Below are 21,214 nucleotides of genomic sequence, written 5' to 3' on the forward strand. Positions count from 1 at the left end.
CACAATCTGTCTGGCGCTGAGGTCCCTGTTGGTAACTCGTAGTGGCGGCGCTACGGGGAGCCAGGTTTGGCATGCATCGATGGCTTTGCCTAGCCCCGGTGCTACTGCATCAGTGCCCCGTTAGTGCCCCCGCCAGGCGCTAACTGGAGGCGCTAACCAACTGAATTTTCCCCCCAGTGTTCTAATCCTGATACAGAGGGCTAGATTTTCAGTATAGACAGTTTTGGGGCGCTAACCTTAGCGCCCGCCCGAAGTTAGCGCCCGCCCCAAAGTAGCGCCCCGTTGCCGGAAATTCAGTGGCTTCGCCCTAAGAGAGTGGTGGAGCGCTAAAAGAGGCGTTCCACTCCTACCTTTAGGCGCTAAGCCGGCGGTCCAGAGGGATAGCGCCCAGGCGGGGCGCAGCACGGGTGCGGTCATTTTTGCACGGACAGCAGACCCCGTGGTGCCGACCAGCTGTTAAAGGGGGAAGGGACGAATTGGTCTGCTGCCACGCCCTGCACACTGCAGCCTTGCAAAGAGGCCTCAACACTGCTGCTCAGCCCCAGGGAGTCATGGCAACGCCAGAGAAGGCCCGTCAGCGTGCCCTGCGCTTCTCAGAGGGTGATCTGGACATAATGGTCACAGCTCTGGAGGTGAGGCGCAAGATCTTGTTTCCAGAGAGTGGGAGGAATCCAACCCACCATGACTACACCAAAGCCTGGAAGCAGATCGCCCAGAGGGTGACGTTCACCGGCGAGGCCCCCAGGACCCACAAACAATGTCGTAAAAAATACAACGATCTGACCAGGATTGTGAAGGTGAGTAGCCTTTCCAGTCTCCTCCTCATTCTTGCATGTACACCTGACATGATGGGCAAAGGGAGCTGAAAGTCCTATTGGCCAGCCCTCAGCCAGCAGCATTGGGACAGTCATGAGCATCAAATGGCCATTCGGCACTCGACACTTTGGCCAAGCTATTCCACCATGGGAGGCAGTGCACAGTACATCAGGGCTTCACTCTGTCCAAGCTATTCCACCATGGGAGGCAGTGCACACTACATCAGGGCTTCACTGTGCACTTACAGCCCGTCCTTTCTCTTGCAGGCTAAAGTAGCGTTTAATTGCCAGGCCCGTGCCAGGGGTGGCCGCGCCAAGCTGCAGAAGCTCACTCGGCTGGAGGAGCGCGTGTGTGTGCTCATGGGAGCCCGTGTGATTGTCCCCACAGCGTGCGGTGTATCCGACCCTCCACTGCCCGGCAATGGTAAGGACCTCGCCTTTTGGCCCTCTCGCGTCGCACTGGCCCATCCGAGCTACCTCCTTTGCCACTGTCCCACCAATGCGCTGAATCCCACCAGTCCTAACTCCCTCGCTGACGCCGTCTCCTCACTCTGAAGCTACTCTTGTGCATTCCTGCTTTCAGCTGGTGACGACCAGGACCCTGAAGCTGCCAGTGACAGCACCTCCGACCAGGAGGAGGAGCAGGAGCAAGCCGGACCTTCGGGGGAACAGTCACGTCCCGCAGGAGAGGAGGAAATGCTTGACACCTCCTCACTGGACGAGTGCCTGGAGGAACTGTCGCAGGGCAATGCAGCTTCTGGGACCAGTGGCGTCCAGCCACCCAGCAGCCGTGCGCGTGGCCCGCGGCCTTCCCCCCAAAGGGGGGAAGGATCAGAGGGGAGTGCTGCTGCTCGGCACACTCGCCGTCACCAACGCAGCAAGGGTCCCCTAGTTCGGCCCCCTCCTCCCCAGCGGGAGAGTCGCGACTCCAGTCCGGACACCTTCACTTCGGAGGAGGTGCGGAAGCTGGATAAGATGGCCGACGACTCGGACCGGCGCCACACGGAGCTCATGAGCGTGGTGGGGCGCATGCCTGAGGCCATCGAGTCGCTGGCGACCAGTGTGCGCGAGTTCGGGGCAGCAACTGCCGCGAGTGGCCGCATGCTGACTGATGCCGTCAAGACCCTGGCGGATGTGATGCGCGCGCACACCAGGACCACAGGGGCACTCACTGCTGCCACACGCGCTGTCTCAGGCAGGCATCGCCAGGGCAGCCGCCGCGCTGGACCATCCCAGCAAGCCGCCCGTCAGCTGATTGCTGCGGATCCTGCAGTGCGGGCCCGGCCGAGTGCCACCGCGCCACAGCACCAGCCAGCGCATCCCAGACGCCAGCTGGCCCACATTGCACCATCCGTCGCCGCCATTCCCCCTCTGGGGCGTCAAGGGCAAGCGGCTGCAGCTGATGGTGGCCAGGCTCAGGTGCGCCACTCAGCAGACGGCCCCTCGAGGCCCAAACGCCGTGTAGGCCGCCCCCCAGCGGCATCTGGCGGAAGGGCATCTGAGCCTCAGGCACCTTCCCCCAGCCTCGCAGCAGCCACTGGGCAGAGCTTGCGAAGGAGCAGCAGGCCGGGCAGGGGAGGCAAAAGGCTGGCCAAGGTCTCGCCCTCGCGGGCCACTCAGTAGAGGGTGTGGGCAGCTTTCCTTTAATATGGCGGTGGCCATCTTTATTTTGCCCATGGTTGTGCTTTTGGAGGGCTTATTTTTTGCGTTAGGCCGACGTTGAGGCCCGGTTTGAAGAAAGGTGGAGTGACTCCTCCCCAGTTTGTGGGAGTGAGTCGTTTGTTGGGCTTTTTGTGGGGCCCGTTTATTGTTTTTGGGGATTCATGTGGGAAGGGCTTTTCATTTTTGTGCAATAAAAAATTATCTTTATTCATGCCGTCTCCATGGTTGTTCTTCTTAGTGTTTGTTGGCTTCGCCGGCTGAGGGCTTGCGGAGCGGCTGCATTCATCTTCCCTCATGGCCCCTGGCCATTCCCTGACAGGGGGCTTAGAAGTACCGTGTAATAAGGTGGCGTTGTGCGGCCCTTGGCCCTGGTCGCTCCCTCCTGGGAACGTACTCCTGCTCCTCCTCCTCCTCCTCATGCTCCTCCTGCTCCTCCTCCTGAGGTGCTGGTCCAACATCAGGTGGCAGTGCCTGAGTCCTGCGGATAGCCAGGTTGTGTAGCATGCAGCAAACCACCACAAATTGGGAGACCCGGTCCGGCGAATACTGGAGAGCTCCTCCGGAGCGATCAAGGCAGCGGAACCGCTGCTTGAGGACCCCAATAGTTAGCTCGATGATGTTGCGGGTGGTTTGATGGCTCTCGTTGTAGGCCTCTTCAGCAGCGGTCCTGGGCGCGCGGAGCGGGGTCATGAGCCAGGTGCACAAAGGATAGCCTTTGTCCCCGATGAGCCATCCTCTTGGGGGAGGCTGTGCCTGGAACATGTCATGCACAGTACTCTGCCGCAGGATAAAGGCATCGTGGCTGCTGCCTGGGAAGCTGGCATTGACTGCCATGATGCGCTGCTTGTGGTCACATACCAGCTGCACATTCAGAGAATGGTAGCCCTTCCTGTTGCGATACTGCTCGCCATGCTCCAGAGGGGCCCGCAAAGCCACATGCGTACAGTCAATGGCGCCCTGCACCAAGGGGAATTCCCCGAGTCTGGCAAATCCCAATGCGCGCTGATGCTGGCTCTCGAGGGCCATGGGGAAGGAGATGAATTGGCTTCTCCTTCTGAACAGTGCTTCGGTCACGTGGCGGATGCAGCGATGCGCGCCATACTGGGAGATGTTTGCTATGTCCCCAGCAGCGTATTGGAAGGAGCCGGTGGCATAGAAGTTCAATGCCACCGTCACCTTCACTTCCACCGACAGAGACGTCCTGCACCTGAGCTTTGGCCGCAGATCTCGGCGAAGCAGGTGGCAGATCTCTGCAATCACCTCCTTTCGGAATCGGAGCCTTCTAACACATCGCGCGGCACTCATGTTTAGGTAGGAGCGCTGCTGGCGGTATAGCCTGACTGGGTAAGGCCTACGTGGCCGACGCCTGTAGCCCCCTCTGCCTCTAGCCAGGGCTGCCCCTCTCACAATGCGTCTGCGAGCCCTACGGACATGGCGCTGCAGCTGCGCGCTGGCACCCCATGCAGCCCCCATCAAATCCTGGCAAACAGTCTAATTTCCAAATGGCCACTTGCAGCGCTATGGCCTGAGTCCAAAAATACCTGGCTCTTGCTGCTTGAAACCAGTTAGCTATCCTCCTTGTTGTGTCTCCAGAAATGCGTTGCACAAGACTGTTTTCTGAAAAAAGGCTGGCCTTTATACTGGAGAGGACGTTCCCTTTAATTAGCGCCCCCCGGGGCCCGCGCTGGTTGTGTTGCGTTCCTTTTTCCAAACGCTCCGGCCGCCCGCCGCACAATGGGGCGGTCCGACTGAAGTTTGCAATCGGGGCGGCCAAAGGGCGTTGCACGAGGATGTGACGTCATTTTCTGCGCGCGCATCCGGGCGGGCGCTAAACTTTGCGCCGGCGCTAACGGGCAACTTAATTTGGGGCGGGGCGCAAACTGCGCTGCGCCCGGGCGCTACACGCATAGCGCCCGGAAATCACTTCTCTTAAGGCGCTAACTGCTGGCGCAAGCGACTGAAAATCTAGCCCAGAGTGTTCTAATCCTGAGATACAGAGTGTTCCAATCCTGGGATACAGATTGTTCCAATCCTGGGATACAGAGTGTTCTGATCCTGGGATACAGAGGAAAGAGACTGGTTATCTGCTGTATAGAAGTATTTTTATACACATATATAAAAGGAGGAATACTTTGAACATTAGACAATTCAAAGTTATGCGAAAATCTGTTTGCTCCACATTCGAATGGTTGATGGTGTCCATATCCTATCATTGCAATAACTGACTCTACAAAAAGGGGGAAATCTTTTGTGGTTAGCCCCCAAATGGCGTAGATAAGAAATACCACGCAGATTCCGGAGGGGAGTAACAACAGTTTAACGAGTGAAGTAGATCCCCACCAATCTCTTTCGCTTTAAATGCTGTAAAATTGGATACGATTTGTTCAGGCAGGTACAAACGCAAACAAAATCTACCCACTTGTTTTTCTTACACTTGGGCGTCTGTTTTTCTGACCCAGTAACTGGAGTGAGATCTAAATGTACACTGGGACAGAAGCTCTGCTCACCTGTATTTACGGAGATACGGACCGATCAGTCATGCTCCAGCTGTCCACGCTGCAGGTTTCTGTACCGGGAACAGTGGCCTGTGTCCACCATCTACCTGCACGCATCAGTGTGTTTTTTTTTCAAAATGCAAGCCCCTCGCCTGGGAAAAGACTGCGATTTCTGCGTGAGGACCGTTGCCAGGAGACCGCAAAAGGTATTTTGCTGCCAGTTGTTCCTGTGTGTGTGGTGCAGACTCCGATCTGTCCCTCCTCTGCTCTCTGCAGGGAACGCAGCACCATCTGGCTGGGTCCTAGCGCCTCCAAATGCGTGTACACTGAGACATCCCAAACAAGGAGGGCTTTCTACAACAAGCCTCTACCGGCACTTGTGAAATGAAGAATTGTTAAGGTTCTTAATTTTAATGTCTCGGTGCTAGTTTGTTGGATTTTTAAATTGTTCCTAATCAAATTTTACTAATTTAGCTCCCAAAATTTACAACCATAATTTCCTGAAGTCTCAGGCTTTTACCTTGCATAAACTCCATCCAAAACCCTGCTGACTGTGTCCTATTCCACACAAACTCCTGCTCACCTATCAACGCATTCCCATTGGTTCTCCATCTCTGGACATTTTGGTTTTAAAATCCTTGATCTCATCTTCAAATCCATTCATAGCCTTACTCCTCTCTACCTTCAGAACCTCCTCTACCCTCTGTCTCTGCGGGACCTTCCACTCTTTCAACTTTGATGTACTGCACCTTCCCCTCCCCACTTTCTCTGCTGCATTATCAGTGACTGAGCCTTCCACCTTTTGGACTCCACACTCTTGAACTCCCTCCCTAAACTCCATCACCTTACTCCCACCATCTTCAAATGTCTCATTAAAACCTACTTCCACTATAGTGCTTCAGCAACCTCCCAAGCCTCCTCTCCCCACTTTTGCTTGGATCTGACTTTCAACTGTGAAGCACCTTCGGATGTTTTGCTACTTTAAAGGTGTAGTGTATGTACCTTTAAGGGGAGAACTACTTTTTACAGCTCCTGTATACTGTAGTACCGGCAGTGACCACACCTGTATATAACCCTGAGTAGGGATCTGTACTGCTTAGTTTCAGAGCAACCCTCATCCAGTAAACACCTGTTGATTGTTATCTGCAGCCTCTGTCGATTATTTGAAGGACACACTACCTAAAGATTCACGGATTCAACATTGGCGACGAGGTGATTTGAACCGACCAGCAACTCTGCAGAAGAAGGCCGATTCCATCAGTGCGGGCGTCGACCATCCTGAGAGGACTTGAGCAGGCAGAGGAGGCTGTGGAGAGCTGGGCTTGGTTCTCCAGCCACGACGATCCAGCGCAGCGGGCTGACAGCAGGTACGGCGCAGACCCTTCCTGGACAGTGGCGGCGGGAGCTGACCGACGGCACAGAAAAAGGCCGAGCAGCATCGACGGGTAAGAGAGAGGGTAAAGCGCACAGGGCGCAGCCGGGGTTGAAGACCAAGCAGCGTCAACGAGAGAGGGTGAAGCGCGCAGGGCACAGCCGGGGTTGAAGACCGAGCGCCATCAACGAGAGAAGCGCGCAGGAAAACGCGCAGAGTGCGGCCGGTTTCAAGGGCTGAGCAGCGTCCGCGGGGGAAGAAAAGAAAGCGCGGGAGACACCATTTGGGCCGCAGCGGAGAAGAAAGGGAAGCGCGGGAGACGCCATTTTGAGCCAGCGGAGAAGAAGGGAGAGCGCGGGACACGCCATTTTGAGCCAGCGGAGAAGAAGGGAGAGCGCGGGAGATGCCATTTTTAGCCAGTCTAACCACACCCAGGGATGCCGAAGAGTGGCAGTGTCACAGCGTTTGACAATGAAGTCGAAGATTGGGTGACATATATAGAATGCATAGACGTGTACCGCAAGGCGAATGAATCACAGAATCACAGAAACCCCACAGTGCAGATAGAGGCCATTTCGGCCCATCGAGCCTGCACCAACACATATCCCACCAGATCCCCGTAACCCCTACACCAACACATATCCCACCCTATCCCTGTAACCCCACGTATTTAATCCCCCTAACACTAAGGGTCAATTTATCATAGCCAATCAACCTAACCCGCACATCTTTGGACTGTGCCAGATGCCAGGAAAGCACTGGTATTGTTGAATTCCATGGGTGCAAAAATGTACGGCTTACTGCGAAACCTAGTAACCCCAGAGAAGCCAGTAGAAAAGGAGTTTGAAAGCATAGTGGCAATCCTACAGGACCACTTAGACCCCACACTGCTGCTGATAACAGAAAGATTTAAGTTCCACAAAAGGAACCAGCATTAAGACGAAAGTAATGCTGAGTATTTAACGGAACTGCGCAAGCTATCGAAACACTGCCAGTTTGGAACGGGACTAGCAGATACTTTAAGGGACAAGTTTGTGTGTGGGCTTCAAAGTGAAGGAACCCAGAAACGGCTTCTATCAGAAAAGGATCTTATGCTGGACAAGGCTTTCAACATGGCAGTATCACATGAAGCAGCCGCACGGGGCGCTGCAGAGATACAATGGAGACCGCAAGAATATGGCACAAATGAAATGTCATATGGAGCAGTGAAGTGTTATCGCTGCGGCAGAACAACACACGACCATAAGGATTGTTGGTTCAAGGACCAAGTGTGCAGACAGTGTGGAAAAATAGGACACATAATAAGAGTCTGCAGGTCGGGAAAGAAAACCAGCAGCAAGAAACCTCCACAGGAGAAGTACAAAAAGGTACATAAGGTGATGGAGAGTAGTTCAGACAAACAGAAAAGCGATACAGACTCCGGAAGCAAGGAGCTGGGATGTCTGAAACTACATAATGTAACCAAAATGGAGGATCACCAAATATCTGGGTCACGCTCAAGATAGACGGAGTCCAAGTGAAAATGGAATTGGACACAGGATCAGCCCTAACAGTCATAAACCGAAGGGACTACAAGCAGCTATTCTCACATATACCCTTGAGCGATACAGAGATTGTCTTGAAGACGTACGCGGGGCAAAAAGTCTACCCCAAAGGAAAAATAAGGGTGAACGTGATATACAACGGCAAGGAAACACCAAAAATGGACTTATATGTATTGCCAGATGGAGGACCACCACTACTAGGACGTGAATGGATCCGGAAGATACAGTTAGATTGGCATGCCATACAAGCACTGACGGTAGATGCCAAAAAGGGTGACGACGTCACACCTGGACGACTGTATAAAATGCTAACTGACGCACAAGAAGTGTTCCAGGAGGGACTCGGAACACTAAAAGGCATAACAGCGACGATCAAAATAGAGGAAAATGCAAGCCCAAAGTTTTTTAAGGCCAGACCGGTGCCTTATGTGATCCGCCCAGCCGTCGAAGCAGAGCTGGAAGGTTTGGAACATTCTGGAGTACTGTCCAAAGTGGATTGGAGTGAGTGGGCTACACCCATCGTTCCTGTAATGAAGAGGTCGTTGAGTAATACGCCTGGGGAACCAAAAAAGATTCGCATCTGTGGGGACTTTAAGGTGACAGTGAACCCAGTCCTTCACACGGTACAATATCCGCTTCCGAGGATTGAAGATATTTTCGCCTCGCTATCTGGAGGAAAACGCTTCACTAAGATTGATCTGGCCCAGGCGTACCTGCAAATGGAGGTAGAAGAAGCCTCGAAACAGTACCTCACGATCAACACTCATAAAGGTCTCTACCAATACAATCGGCTGGTGTTCGGGGTAGCATCAGCTCCAGCTATTTGGCAAAGGGCAATGGATCAAGTCCTGCAAGGGATTCCAGGGACCCAGTGTTATTTGGACGACATCCTGGTCACGGGCGAAAATGACAGTGATCACCTCGCCAACCTGGAGCAGGTGCTTACTAGATTGAAGGAATATGGGCTCCGAGCTAATCGCCACAAATGCGAGTTTTTCCAGAAGCAGATCTCGTATTGTGGCCACGTTATTGATGAAGAGGGGTTACATAAGTCCCCTGAAAAGATTGAGGCAGTTGTCAAGGCTCCAGCACCGGAAAATGTGTTACAACTGAGATCGTTCCTCGGGCTGGTGAACTACTACCATAAGTTCTTGTCGAATTTGTCTACAGTACTACACCCACTGAACACCCTACTGCAAACGGGGGTACCATGGAAGTGGAATGACGAATGTAAACGAGCTTTCCAGAAGTGCAAAGAATTGATCACATCAAAAGAGGTGTTGGCTCATTTCAACCCAGCACTACCAATTCGGTTGGCGTGTGATGCATCACCCTATGGTATTGGAGCGGTGCTGTCGCACAAATTCCCGGACGGCTCGGAGAGGCCAGTAGCCTTTGCGTCTCGGTCACTAACCTCAGCCGAGCGTAACTACGCCCAGATTGACAGGGAGGCCCTCAGCCTAGTGTGGGGAGTGAAAATGTTCAACCACTATCTGCACAGGCAGAAGTTTACCTTGCTGACCGACCACCAACCACTTGTCTCCATCTTTAATCCAAAGAAGGGCGTTCCGGTGATGACTGCGCAACGGCTACAAAGATGGTCCCTTTTTCTAGGGGCGAACCATTATGAAATCGAGTATAAGGGCACGAAACAGCATGGAATCGCTGATGGGCTATCATGCCTGCCACTGCCTACTGCGGAGGAAGCACCAGCAGTGGACCCTGTCGAAATATTTTATTCGACTATAATTGAACACTTGCCAGTAACTAACGCGGATATAGAGAAGGAGACCCGAAATGACCCGACACTGTCTCGGGTATATGACTTGACGGTGAAGGGATGGCCAACACATGGCGACTCACTGTTGCCAGCATTCTCATCCAGAAGAGAACAACTGTCAGTATGCCAGGGGACCTTGATGTGTGGATCCCGAGTGGTAATTCCACCCAAGTTAAGGGAGAGAGTGCTGAATGAGCTTCACGAAGGTCATCTGGGAGGGGTGAAAATGAAAAGCCTTGCTAGGGCTTATGTGTGGTGGCCGGGGATCGATCAGCAAATCGAGGACCTGACAAAGAGCTGCTCAGGATGCCAGAAGGTCCAAAATGCACCATCACATGCCCCTCTACACCCATGGGAGTGGCCCTCCTCTCCATGGCAACGGGTGCATATTGATTTTGCTGGTCCATTCATGGACTCAATGTTTTTAATAGCCGTGGATGCGCACTCGAAATGGCCTGAGGTGATCAAAATGTCCTCCACCACCACGGAGAAAACTATTGCAGTCCTACAGACCACATTTGCCAGGAACGGCTTGCCAGAGCAGATTTGCTCTGATAACGGACCACAGTTTGTGTCCAAAGAGTTTCGGAAATTTATGAAAAGGAATGGGGTAAGGCATTACACATCCGCCCCGTATCATCCAGCCACAAATGGATTGGCTGAGAGGTTCGTACAAACCTTTAAAAAAGCAGTAAGGGCCATGTGCGATGACGACATTCCACTGCAGCATAAGGTGGACAATTTCCTGTTAGCCTACAGAAATGCGACACATGCAGTTACCAACCAGACCCTGGCCATGATGTTCTTTAACCGAAGGTTGAGATCTCGTCTGGATTTGCTCAGACCAAATGTACGAAGAAATGTTGAGAATAAGCAATTCCAGCACATCAATGAGAAGCCGACAAGGTGCTTCAATGTAGGGCAACCAGTCTTGGCCCGCGACTACCGAACAGAGAAATAGCAACCAGGAACGATATGCACACGGCAGGGGCCACTAATGTACACAGTGGATGTTGGGGAGAACATTGTGAGACGCCATGTCGACCAGATCCTAGCGTCACAGGAACGAGTCAACCCCATGTCTCGCGTACCTGGTAATGAACCCGACATATAGGTAGCATCTACCCCAGAAACAGTAGTATCGGAAGCTGATGAACCAACCGACGACAGGGGGCCAGAATCGCCTCCGCACCAAGAGCAAGACACTCAGGAAAGGCGCTATCCAGAAAGGATCAGGAAGCCGCCCCAAAGACTGAATTTATAAATGGACTATTTTCAGTTAATGTTGCATGTTAAAAGTGTTAATTGTTAAATGAATGTTATGGTACTGTTAATCTAAAAGGGGAGGAATTGTAGTGTATGTACCTTTAAGGGGAGAACTACTTTTTACAGCTCCTGTATACTGTAGTACCGGCAGTGACCACACCTGTATATAACCCTGAGTAGGGATCTGTACTGCTTAGTTTTAGAGCAACCCTCATCCAGTAAACACCTGTTGATTGTTATCTGCAGCCTCTGTCGACTATTTGAAGGACACACTACCTAAAGATTCACGGATTCAACAAAAGGCACTACATGTACTTTTTTTGTCAGTCTCACAGTATATGGTTCTGTGTGCCATTTATCTTTTTTTACTAATTGTTTCCCCTCGTCTCCTGAAGCCTGACTTTTGCTGGGATACAGTTCCATTGGTGCCAGCAGCCTTTCCGATACCTCACCCAACTGACCATGGTTCATGTGCAAGCCGAGAGAATGAGTTCCAGTAGATTACTTGACCATTAAGGGTTAAGCCAAATTCTATTCTCACCTGACATCCCTATACACACATTTGTTTTGGCAAGGGTCACTCCACAACCCTGATGATTTTTCCCCCTACTCCAGCGGTACTAAGGTCAGTTGTCATGCCCCAACTTCCACCCTGGCTAAGTTCAGCACAGACCAGGGGCCTTCTGGTTTGTATGGCTTAGTAATGCTGCACATGGTGCAGTTAGCCACTGCACCTCCCAATTTTCTGCCCTATTTCTTCCCTCCTCTTCTGAAATATAACGATTAAATTATTGGTTTATCCCCCTGCCTTCTCACATGCATAGAGGCAACATGGCCTACCAGTCAACTCTGCTCTCCACCCTGCACCACATGAAGCTGATGGAGTGATGTACCTGTCCAAGTGGTCAATGTGTTAGTCTTCAAAACAAGTGCCAGCAGGCTATTTGACTGCAGAGCCCATCATACCCAAGGTGAAGCCTCTTCACTTGACATTCACACACATGAGGGGTAGTTGTGACTTAAGGCAACTGTGTGAAATGGGTGCTATCGAATCAGCCGCCAATTATATATCTCTCCCAAATTTTATTTCCAGAAATTAAAATCGAGAGAGACGTATAACAGGCGTCTGATCCGATATTGCCTGTTTTACACTATTGCCCAAAGTCACAATTACTCCCATGAACTTTCCAGCTCTGGTCGCTGGATAGCAATTAGGGAAGTGGGAACCCTGGCTGCTTTTACCCTTTCCTGGTCCAGTGGTACGGAAACCAATTGAAGTTCCCAGATTGTTGCTCTGCCTGACATCAGCTAACACAGCATAGACTGGGAATTAAGCCTAGGATTCTGGTCTGAATGGCTCTGTAACACACTGGGCAGTACCTTTACCCACTGGACTATTGGGAGTGTGTTTTATACCTTTCTAAGCCACACATTGATACCTGATTTTTAATGGATGGAAGATGTTCTGTAATATTACTCAATGCTGCTACTGTTGAAACTGTCCCATTTACCCATGGGGTGGATTTAGCAACAATGGAACAACTGCGGGTGCATAAAATTTGCACATTTGCCATTGCTCAGAAGTCAGAAGTAGCGAATGCTTCATTAAAGCAACTTTGCACGTGCAAAACTTGTGCGTGCATGGTTGGTACAAAGTCATGAATGTAACGCCTCTCCTCCACTCTCCAGCTAGATGGGACTGCCCTCGCTTGATTCCACTCTTACCTATCTGATCATAGCCAGCGCATCTCCATAATAGCTTCTCTTCTCACCTCCATACTGTTACCTCTGGAGTCATCAACAATCTATCCTTGGCCCCTCTTTTCTTTATCTATGCTGCCTGTTGGTGACATCATCCACAGACATGGGGTCAGCTTCCACAAGTATGCTGACCACACCAGATCTTATCCCAGATCTTATCCCACACCTTGCTGCCCAGATCTTATCCCGCACCTTGCTGCCCAGATCTTATCCCACAGCTTGCTGCCCAGATCTTATCCCACACCTTGCTGCCCAGATCTTATCCCACACCTTGCTGCCCAGATCTTATCCCACAGCTTGCTGCCCAGATCTTATCCCACACCTTGCTGCCCAGATCTTATCCCACAGCTTGCTGCCCAGATCTTATCCCACACCAAGTCCTGAGGAAGTCACTATTTGAAAGGGAGGCAGTTTATTTGACTCATGTATGAACTTTTGATTTATGACAACTGAATGAATTGTTCAGTGTTTTTTTGGCACTTTTTTTATTCTTGCATGTTTTAGTTCCAGATGTTTGCCAGAAAAATCTATTATTCTACAATCAAAATTGTGGAGATGGAAATTTGAATGGGGATTATTCCCTTTTTATGTTATTTGAAGGAGAAAGAAGAGGATGCAAGACAGGTTTGACTGCACCAGAGGCAGAGCGTCTGCACCTTGTCATGGCTATAGTCCCGGGCACACCTAGGTGGAAATGTCTAAGGATACTGCTTTTGCAGGCTCCACTTCAGCAGGGAGGCAGTGACAGACTTGTGCTTTCTGCTCAAATCTGATCATCAGACAACTTCCGCAATAGGGCTGACACTGCCAGAGTAACCACAGCCATGAACTTTTATGCCTTCGGCTTGCCACCTGGGACATCAGCAACATTAGTCAATCCACACTACACAGAATCATCAAGCAGGTCGCTGTTCACCAGGGAAAACAACTTCATTTTCCCTCTGTACAACCCAATTTAATTCCCTAAAGGTGATTAGTACATGTGGCTAGTTCTTTTGTGGCCAGTGCTTTCCCTTGATGATAGTCTATGTTTTGTGTGCTCTACATTCCAATCTTGGTGCTTGTCCAGTGGAAAGTGTGGTCCACAGCTGGCTGCTCTTCAGATTGAGATGTCTCTGTGCATCGTTGTGCCACACCATGAGGTAGTCCTGTAACTGATGTCTCCACATCCGATGCTGTGGTGGTTGGGTAGCTCTCCCTGCTCTCTCTTGTCATTTTGTGGAGTCACATGGGTCACATGTGATGTCACCCTGATGGGCAGCAGTCTCATCTGTGCCTAGTCCAGCCATGCTACTGCTGTTGGGCACTTCCATAGATCTGCAATGGGGCAAAGCTCTGGGCAGCAGTGAAGCTTTATGTAATGGCTCTGTTCATCTGATTCCCCAACATGTTGAAGCTGGACAAGAAAGCCAATTGTAGATTGGAGCCCAAGGTAGCAGTCTGACATTCATAAGAGATATTCTGACCAGCCTTAGAAACTCATGCACTGCGGACACCGCTGCAGGTGACCCTGGACTTGTCATGAGCTACATATTGGCAGGGAATTCTGTTAAGTGGTCATGCATGAGTGCATGTTGGGACTTCTCCATAGTCACCACCAGACTGTGCAGGGTGCTTGGCAAACTATCTAATGACAGCAAGCAATGTCGGTAATAAGATAACATCTTTATTTTAAAAGCAGGTCCTTTGCGGTCTGAATCCCTGTGCTCTGCAGCTAAGGAAGGATGCAAGCTAACTCTTCAGCTGTTAGCTTCTGGTTCCTTCTTTGCCGCCGCCACCTGTTCCTGCTCACTTGTGCTCTGCCACCCATCATCAGACTGGAAAAGTATAGGACTATCCATGAGTTTCGGGGGCGCCTCTACCTTCACCTTCAGCCACTTCCTCTATATTTTCAGTCCTTAAGATGTTGACCATGACACATTCAAACTGGTTCAGTGGGCCAATTTTAACATTTGGTGCAAAACGGTAGTCGACGGCCAAAGCTCGCTGGTTTGGGAGGGTGGAAAATCAGTCAACTCTTACATGTAGCCAGCTGACAGTCTGGGCTTCTAACCTTTTTAATAGTTGCTACAACAACAACAGCAACCTGCATTCATTAAGTACCTTTAACGTAGAAAAACATCCCAAGGCATTTCACAGAGACATAATCAAAAAATCTAAAAAATTGACACACAATCAAAGAAGGAGATATTGGAAAGTGTGACCTGGTCAAAGAGTAGGAATTCCAGAGCTTGGAACTAAGGTGGGTCAAGGCATAGCCACCAATAGTGGAGAGGGGTGATGCACAAGATGCCAGAGTCACAGTAACGGAGAGTTTTGTGGATGGGGGTTGTAGAGCTGGAGGAGGGAAGGGATTTAGGAAAGGATAGGACTTGCTTTTATACAGCACCTTTCATGACCTCAGAATGTCCCAAAGTGTTTACAGCCAATTAAGTACTTAAGAAGTGTAGTCACTGTTGTAATGTACGGAAATGTGGCAATTAATTTGCGCACAGCAAGGACTCACAAACAGCAATAAAGTACATTACCAGATAATCTGCTTTAGCAATCTTGGTTGAGGGATAAACATTGGCTAGGGCACCAGGAGAACTTCCATACGCTTCTTCAAAGGGTGCCGTGAGATCTTTTATGTCCACCTGATAGGGCGACGGATGACTCAGTTTAACCGCTCATCCGAAAGACAGCTCCTTCGACAGTGCAGCACTCCCTCAGAACTGCACTGAAGTGTCAGCCTGGACTATGTGCTCAAATTTCTGAAATGGGACTTGAACCCATGACCTTCTGACTGAGGCCAAAACAGTAGAATAAAAGTCATAGGAAGTCATGTTCAAACTGCATACTGCTCTGGTTAGACCACACCTTGAGTACTATGCCCACTTCTGGCCACCAAAACACAAGGGAGATACTCAAGCCCTGGAGGCAGTCCAGAGAAGAGCCACAAGACTGATCCCTAACATCAGAGGACTGAGTTCAGAGGAAAGACTGGAGATTTAAACACGAGGGCAAGAATTGAAAATTTGAGACCTTGGGAGCTATGTTCCCTTGTTTTGTCCCTGTGCGGCTCCTTTAAGGGGCTGCACGGGCCATTCAAAATACCGTGCATGTGCGGTTTGTACATTGAAATGCCAGCAAGCTGGTTGCACGGGTTCCCTGGAGCACTGCGTGGCCACGCACCTTAAAGGGAACACTGGTTGGAGGACTAGGAGTCATCGTAGGTCAGTGAGGACAAAGGTGTTGGTGAGCGTGACTTGATGCGGGATAAGATACGGGCAGCAGAGTTTTAGATGATCGGGAGAGCATTGGAAGTGTCACGTCTGGAAGTGACAAAGGCATAGATGAGGGTGTCAGCAGCAGATAGGCTGAGACAGAGGCAGAGACGGATGATGTTGCGAAAGCAGAAGTAAGAAATCTTTTTGATGGAGAGGAATATGGGCTCGGAAGCTCAGCTTGGGGCCAAATAGGACATCAAGGTTTCGAACAGTCGGCTTCAACATGAGACAGAGACAGAGACTGGGATAGGGGATGGAGTCAGTGGCAAGGGAGTTTTTGGCAGGGGCCAAAGACAATTGCTTTGGTTTCTGAATGTTTAACAGGAGGAAATTGCAACTCATCCAAGACTGGAGAAGTCTGACAACACAAGAAATTGAGAGGGTGAGGGAGTGCAGCAGTGCACAAATTACTACCCCTTTACTGTGCATGTTGTGGCCCAGGTGTTTGAACTGACTGTTAAATGGGATATTTTCACATTATTGGGCATGTGGAGCATGGGTGGTCACATTAGAAAAGCCACCTTAGTACCTCTGAGTTAGCAATTCCATCAGAGTGCAAAAAGCCATCTTAACCTTAATATATCTTGACACATTTCAGGGCTGTTAATCTTGCTGCCACCAAGTGGCGATTTAAGAGACATCACTTGAGAAAATGGAAAAATAATTCATAGTGGGGATTTTAACTCCCTCCAATGGGTGGTATGGGAATTAAAATCGAAGCTATTTCTGCCCACGCTATCTTAAAGCCGGGTGACTGAAGCGCTTGCCCGACTCAGGCAGGAGGCCCATGAGTTTATGCTAATCGGGGTAGTATAGATAGCACCCCATTTTTATAGCCTACTGGGTGGAGCATCCGCCGTGGATGCTCTGCTCTGTAGACACTGTCAAACGAGAAGCAGAGACCCTCCAAAATAAGTTTTTAAAAAAACAACTTATTTTTGTGCAGTCAGAAAGAGCAGGACAGCTCCTCAGGAGCCAACAAAAATAGTTTGGGCTGCTGCTGCCCCGGGATCTGCCCCCTTCCGTGTACTCAAAACCCTCCTGAATACCTCCCCGATGATTCATCATGCTACTGGCTGAGTGGCCTGTGGGTCGCCCAATAATGTGTTGACCCAAACCCGGCCAGCTGCCTCTGGACGCCTGTTTGGGACGGGCAGCTCGCTGGCTCCATTTGAATGAGGCCTGGGCCTCCCGCTACATCTCCCAGGTGGTCTGCCTGAGCATTCTGCCAACCGACCATCTGGAAATTAAAATTACCCACCATGACTCCTGAACTTCAACTTATTCCTGCCTGAGAGAAACCATTGTATTATGGGTTATGGTAGTGTAATGGTTATGTTACTGGACTAGTAATCTAGAGGCAGGAGTTAATACATCATGACAGTTTGAGAATTTTAATTAAGTTAAAAAGCTAGAATAAAGAGCTGATATCAGAATAAATGACTGGTAAGCTGTCGGATTGTCGTAAAAACCCAACTGGTTCATTAATGTCCTTTTAGGGAAGAAAAGCTGCCATCCTGATTCCAGACCCATGCTGTTGCTACTTAGACTTAACAATAATGGCACTGGTGGGCACGTGGTGACTTGGCAGTGGTGGGGGTTATTGCTCTGAGATCAGTTACCTTTAAACAGTTGGCCTCAGCTTGTTTACTCCTGGAGAGCCTGCTCCCTAGCCGAATACAGCCTTTTTGCATGAAATAAATCATATAGAAACTTCACTCACAGTTCGTCATAAAATCGGATGCCAGAAGAGAGTGTAAAAATTGGAATAATTAAATCATAAAACACATGACGCCCTGGGCAGTGCCTCTGATTCTCTGCTGACGTACCTGATTTCCAGGAACAATGTCATGGTGCTTCCCAGGGCCAGCAGGGGCTATTATTTTACAGACTGGGACAGATTCTTCTTCAGGTATGTGTTTGAATGATCTCAATGATGAGCAGCTGGCCCTGCTAGACCACTTCCCGGAGAGGGAGAGGTTGCTGAGAGAGGCTGAGTACTTCCAGCTCAGCGAGCTGATCAAATGTATTAGTTGAAACGCTGGAAAAAAAATGGCCACGCTGCTTCTGATTCGCTGCCATGTACACTGCGGCCTGTTCTAATTAGAAATGCAGGGAAATATGGAGCAAGTTATTGGCAGTGAGATCGGCGTGCTAGATGGCTAAATTTATGGTGTACGTCACCCATCTCACCGTTGCAAGAAAATCTGGGCCAATATCACTTCAACCTCTGCTGCTCAGTACAACTGGCCTGTTTTGTTGAATCTAACCATGTGATATATTCCAGTTACTCAACTGTCCTCAAGGTGTCAGCAGTTCCACACTAAGAGTTTGTTCTCCTACCTTATCCCAGGCCTGTCTGCTTGTGTCGCAACATCACTAATGAATATAGGTTTCTTCACTTCACAACATGTCTAATAAGGTTATGATTCAGGGTAAATGTGGGCGATGTGACGATTTGTTCACCATTAATTTCTATGCCTGTAAATTCTTGTTAGGAAAAAAACATCCAATTAGAAAACTGTTTCTTCTTTGCACTACAATCAAATGATCCAATGTGACCTTGCACCCTTGTGTCAATGTGTAATTGTCTAAAAATATATATTTAAAATGATTTACATTGTAATAGCTGATCTTTTATGTTGCTGTTCATGGTGTTATATGGATTGGTTACGGTTCCACACTGCTGCCAGGTTCTGCTTCAGCACCTTGTGATTGGAAGTTCTTTGATCTGATTGGTTGGAAGTTCTGGATCCGGTTGGTTGAAGGGATTCTACAACAGTACAGCACTACAGCGACAAAACTTTTATTTATATGAACATATGAAAATAAGGCCATCAGGGTCAGCCTATCTGTTATACGGTGCAACCTCGTGCATACCCTCCCCAAATGCTAGTAATGATAACTTCTGAGGGAGGCCAAAAAAAGCAAAGGAATAAAACCCTGTGGCCAATTTCAGGAAAACCTCCCTAAATTCCCCAAGAAAGAACTTGCATTTATATAGTGCTTTCTTACATCCTCAGGATAGCCCAGTGTTTCATGGCCAATAAAGTACTGTTCATAGTGGTTAGCACTGTTGCCTCACAGCGCCAGAGACCCGGGTTCGAATCCGGCCTCGGGCGACTGTCTGTGTGGAGTTTGCACATTCTCCCCGTGTTTGCGTGGGTTTTCTCCGGGTGCTCCGGTTTCCTCCCACAGTCCAAAGATGTGCGGGTTAGGTTGATTGGCTATGATAAATTGACCCTTAGTGTTAGGGGGATTAAATACGTGGGGTTACAGGGATAGGGTGGGATATGTGTTGGTGTAGGGGTTACGGGGATCGGGTGGGATATGTGTCGGTGCAGGCTCGATGGGCTGAAATGGCCTCTATCTGCACTGTGGGGTTTCTGTGATTCTGTGATTCTGTGAAGTGTAGTCATGTTGTTATGTAGGCAAGTGTGGCAGCCAATGCGTGTACACCAAGGTCCCACAAACAGTAAATCAAATGACCAACCAGTTAATCTGTTTTTTGGTGATGATGGTTGAGGGAGAATATTGAATAAGACACCAGGAGAAGTTACTGCTCTTCAAACAATGCCATGGGATCTTTATATCCACCTGAACTGGTCCTTAATTTCAAATTTTTCATCCAAAAGACAGTACTCCCAACAATGCATTATTCTCTCAGTATTGCACAAGTATCAGTCTAGATTATGTGCTTAAACCCTGGGGCAGAGCTTGAACCCAGAGATTCCTGACATAAGGAAATGGGCTACCAATTTAGACAATCTGCCACCTTAAGACAATCAAGCATGCTTCTAGACACATCACTAAATGTACATAATCACCTTCCCCCCACCCCCATAATATTTATCCCAATGTTCTTAGGCAAATAGGACTGTTTCATATTGTAAGCATCTCCATGGCTGCGATTTTATCGGCACTGAGAGGGCGGGTTTGGAGGTGGGTCAGGTGGTAAAATCGCAAAAAATGATGGTGGGTTCCGATCCCGCTGTCAACCCGCCTCCGTGCAACTTTCCCAAAGGCGGCCTCCCAGACTCCCGATCGGTCCCGCCACCAAGCAGCAGGATAGGCCCTTAAGGCAGTTAACTGCTTGTTAACTGCCTGGATAATGCTATTTTGACAGCGGTTTTAGATTTTACCACTTTTTCTGCCTGTTCCACGCCGTTCCCAAACCACACCAGCTGACTGTGGCGGGTTCACAAGTGGCTGCCTTCTTCACAGCTGCAGCTCCAGCATAAAAACGGAGCCCTCAACAAGGATCAGTTGCAGGTGGCAGAACTTTGTTTTTTCAGGTCTTGCAAAACTTTTTGCAAGTCTACTGATCTTGGAAGTGGTGAAGCTGAGGTCCATCTCCACTGTGACCTCCTGGGAAAACCCTCTCCCCACATTGACTGAGCGCTTCCTCAACTGAGATATCTACCAGCAGCATGGGAACCATTTATTTCCTTTCATCCTGGTCCTCAGATTCGGAGGAACAACAGCCGCGGCAGCAGCAGAACCAGGCACAACAGCAGCACCAACAGCAGGAGCGCTAACCTCCTCCTCACCCACCTGATGCTGCACAGGGCAGAAGGCATCAGCGCAGGGCTGCACGTCGCCGCAGGAGATACCCCCAACACAGGGTTTACAGGCCGAGGATGACCTTCCTCAGTATGACTGAGCAGCAGTGCCAAAGGAGGCTGAGACTTTCGCGAGAGGTAGTTTCTGACATCTGCGCACTGTTGCACCAACACCTGGAGCCCAGAGGAATGGCTGGACACCCCTTACCAGTGGCTGTCAAAGTCACCACTGCCCTCAATTTTTTTTGCTTCAGGGTCCTTCCAGGGCTCATCAGCAGACATCAGCAGCATCTTCCAGTCAGCCGCACACACTTGCATCACGCAGGTAACCAATTTTGCAAAGGCACACGATTACATCCACTTCTCCATGGATGAAGCAAGTGTAACTGCGCGTGCAGTTGACTTTGCAAATATGGCAGGCTTGCCAAGGATGCAGGGCGTCATAGACTGCACACATGTGGCCCTTATGGCACCCCATCACAACCCAGCTGTTTTTGTCAACCGCAAGGGCTTTCACTCCCTTCACGTGCAGCTGGTGTGTAACCACAGGAAGGACATTTTGCACGTTTGGCAGTTGTCATGACTCGTTCATCCTGTGGCAGTCTAGTGTGCCTCCACTCTTCAATTCACCAACACAACTTTCCAGATGGCCATTTGGAGACAAGGGCTATCCCCTGAAGATGTGGCT

At 49.9% G+C, this 21,214-nt stretch overlaps 1 protein-coding gene across 1 annotated transcript in view; it reads right to left on the minus strand.

The window, feature by feature from the left end:
* The window catches only part of fam167ab (family with sequence similarity 167 member Ab), a 31,278-nt gene extending 26,059 nt beyond the window's left edge, over positions 1 to 5,219 (minus strand). Inside the window, exon 1 of the mRNA XM_085997024.1 lies at positions 4,985 to 5,219. The gene's annotated coding sequence lies outside the window, so the exon portion shown is untranslated. The remainder of the gene's footprint in view (positions 1 to 4,984) is intronic.
* Positions 5,220 to 21,214: the final 15,995 nt, after the last annotated feature.

Source organism: Somniosus microcephalus, chromosome 9, assembly GCF_052327205.1.
Source record: "Somniosus microcephalus isolate GS21.2 chromosome 9, FLI_Smic_1.0, whole genome shotgun sequence".
NCBI classification, from domain to species: domain Eukaryota; kingdom Metazoa; phylum Chordata; class Chondrichthyes; order Squaliformes; family Somniosidae; genus Somniosus; species Somniosus microcephalus.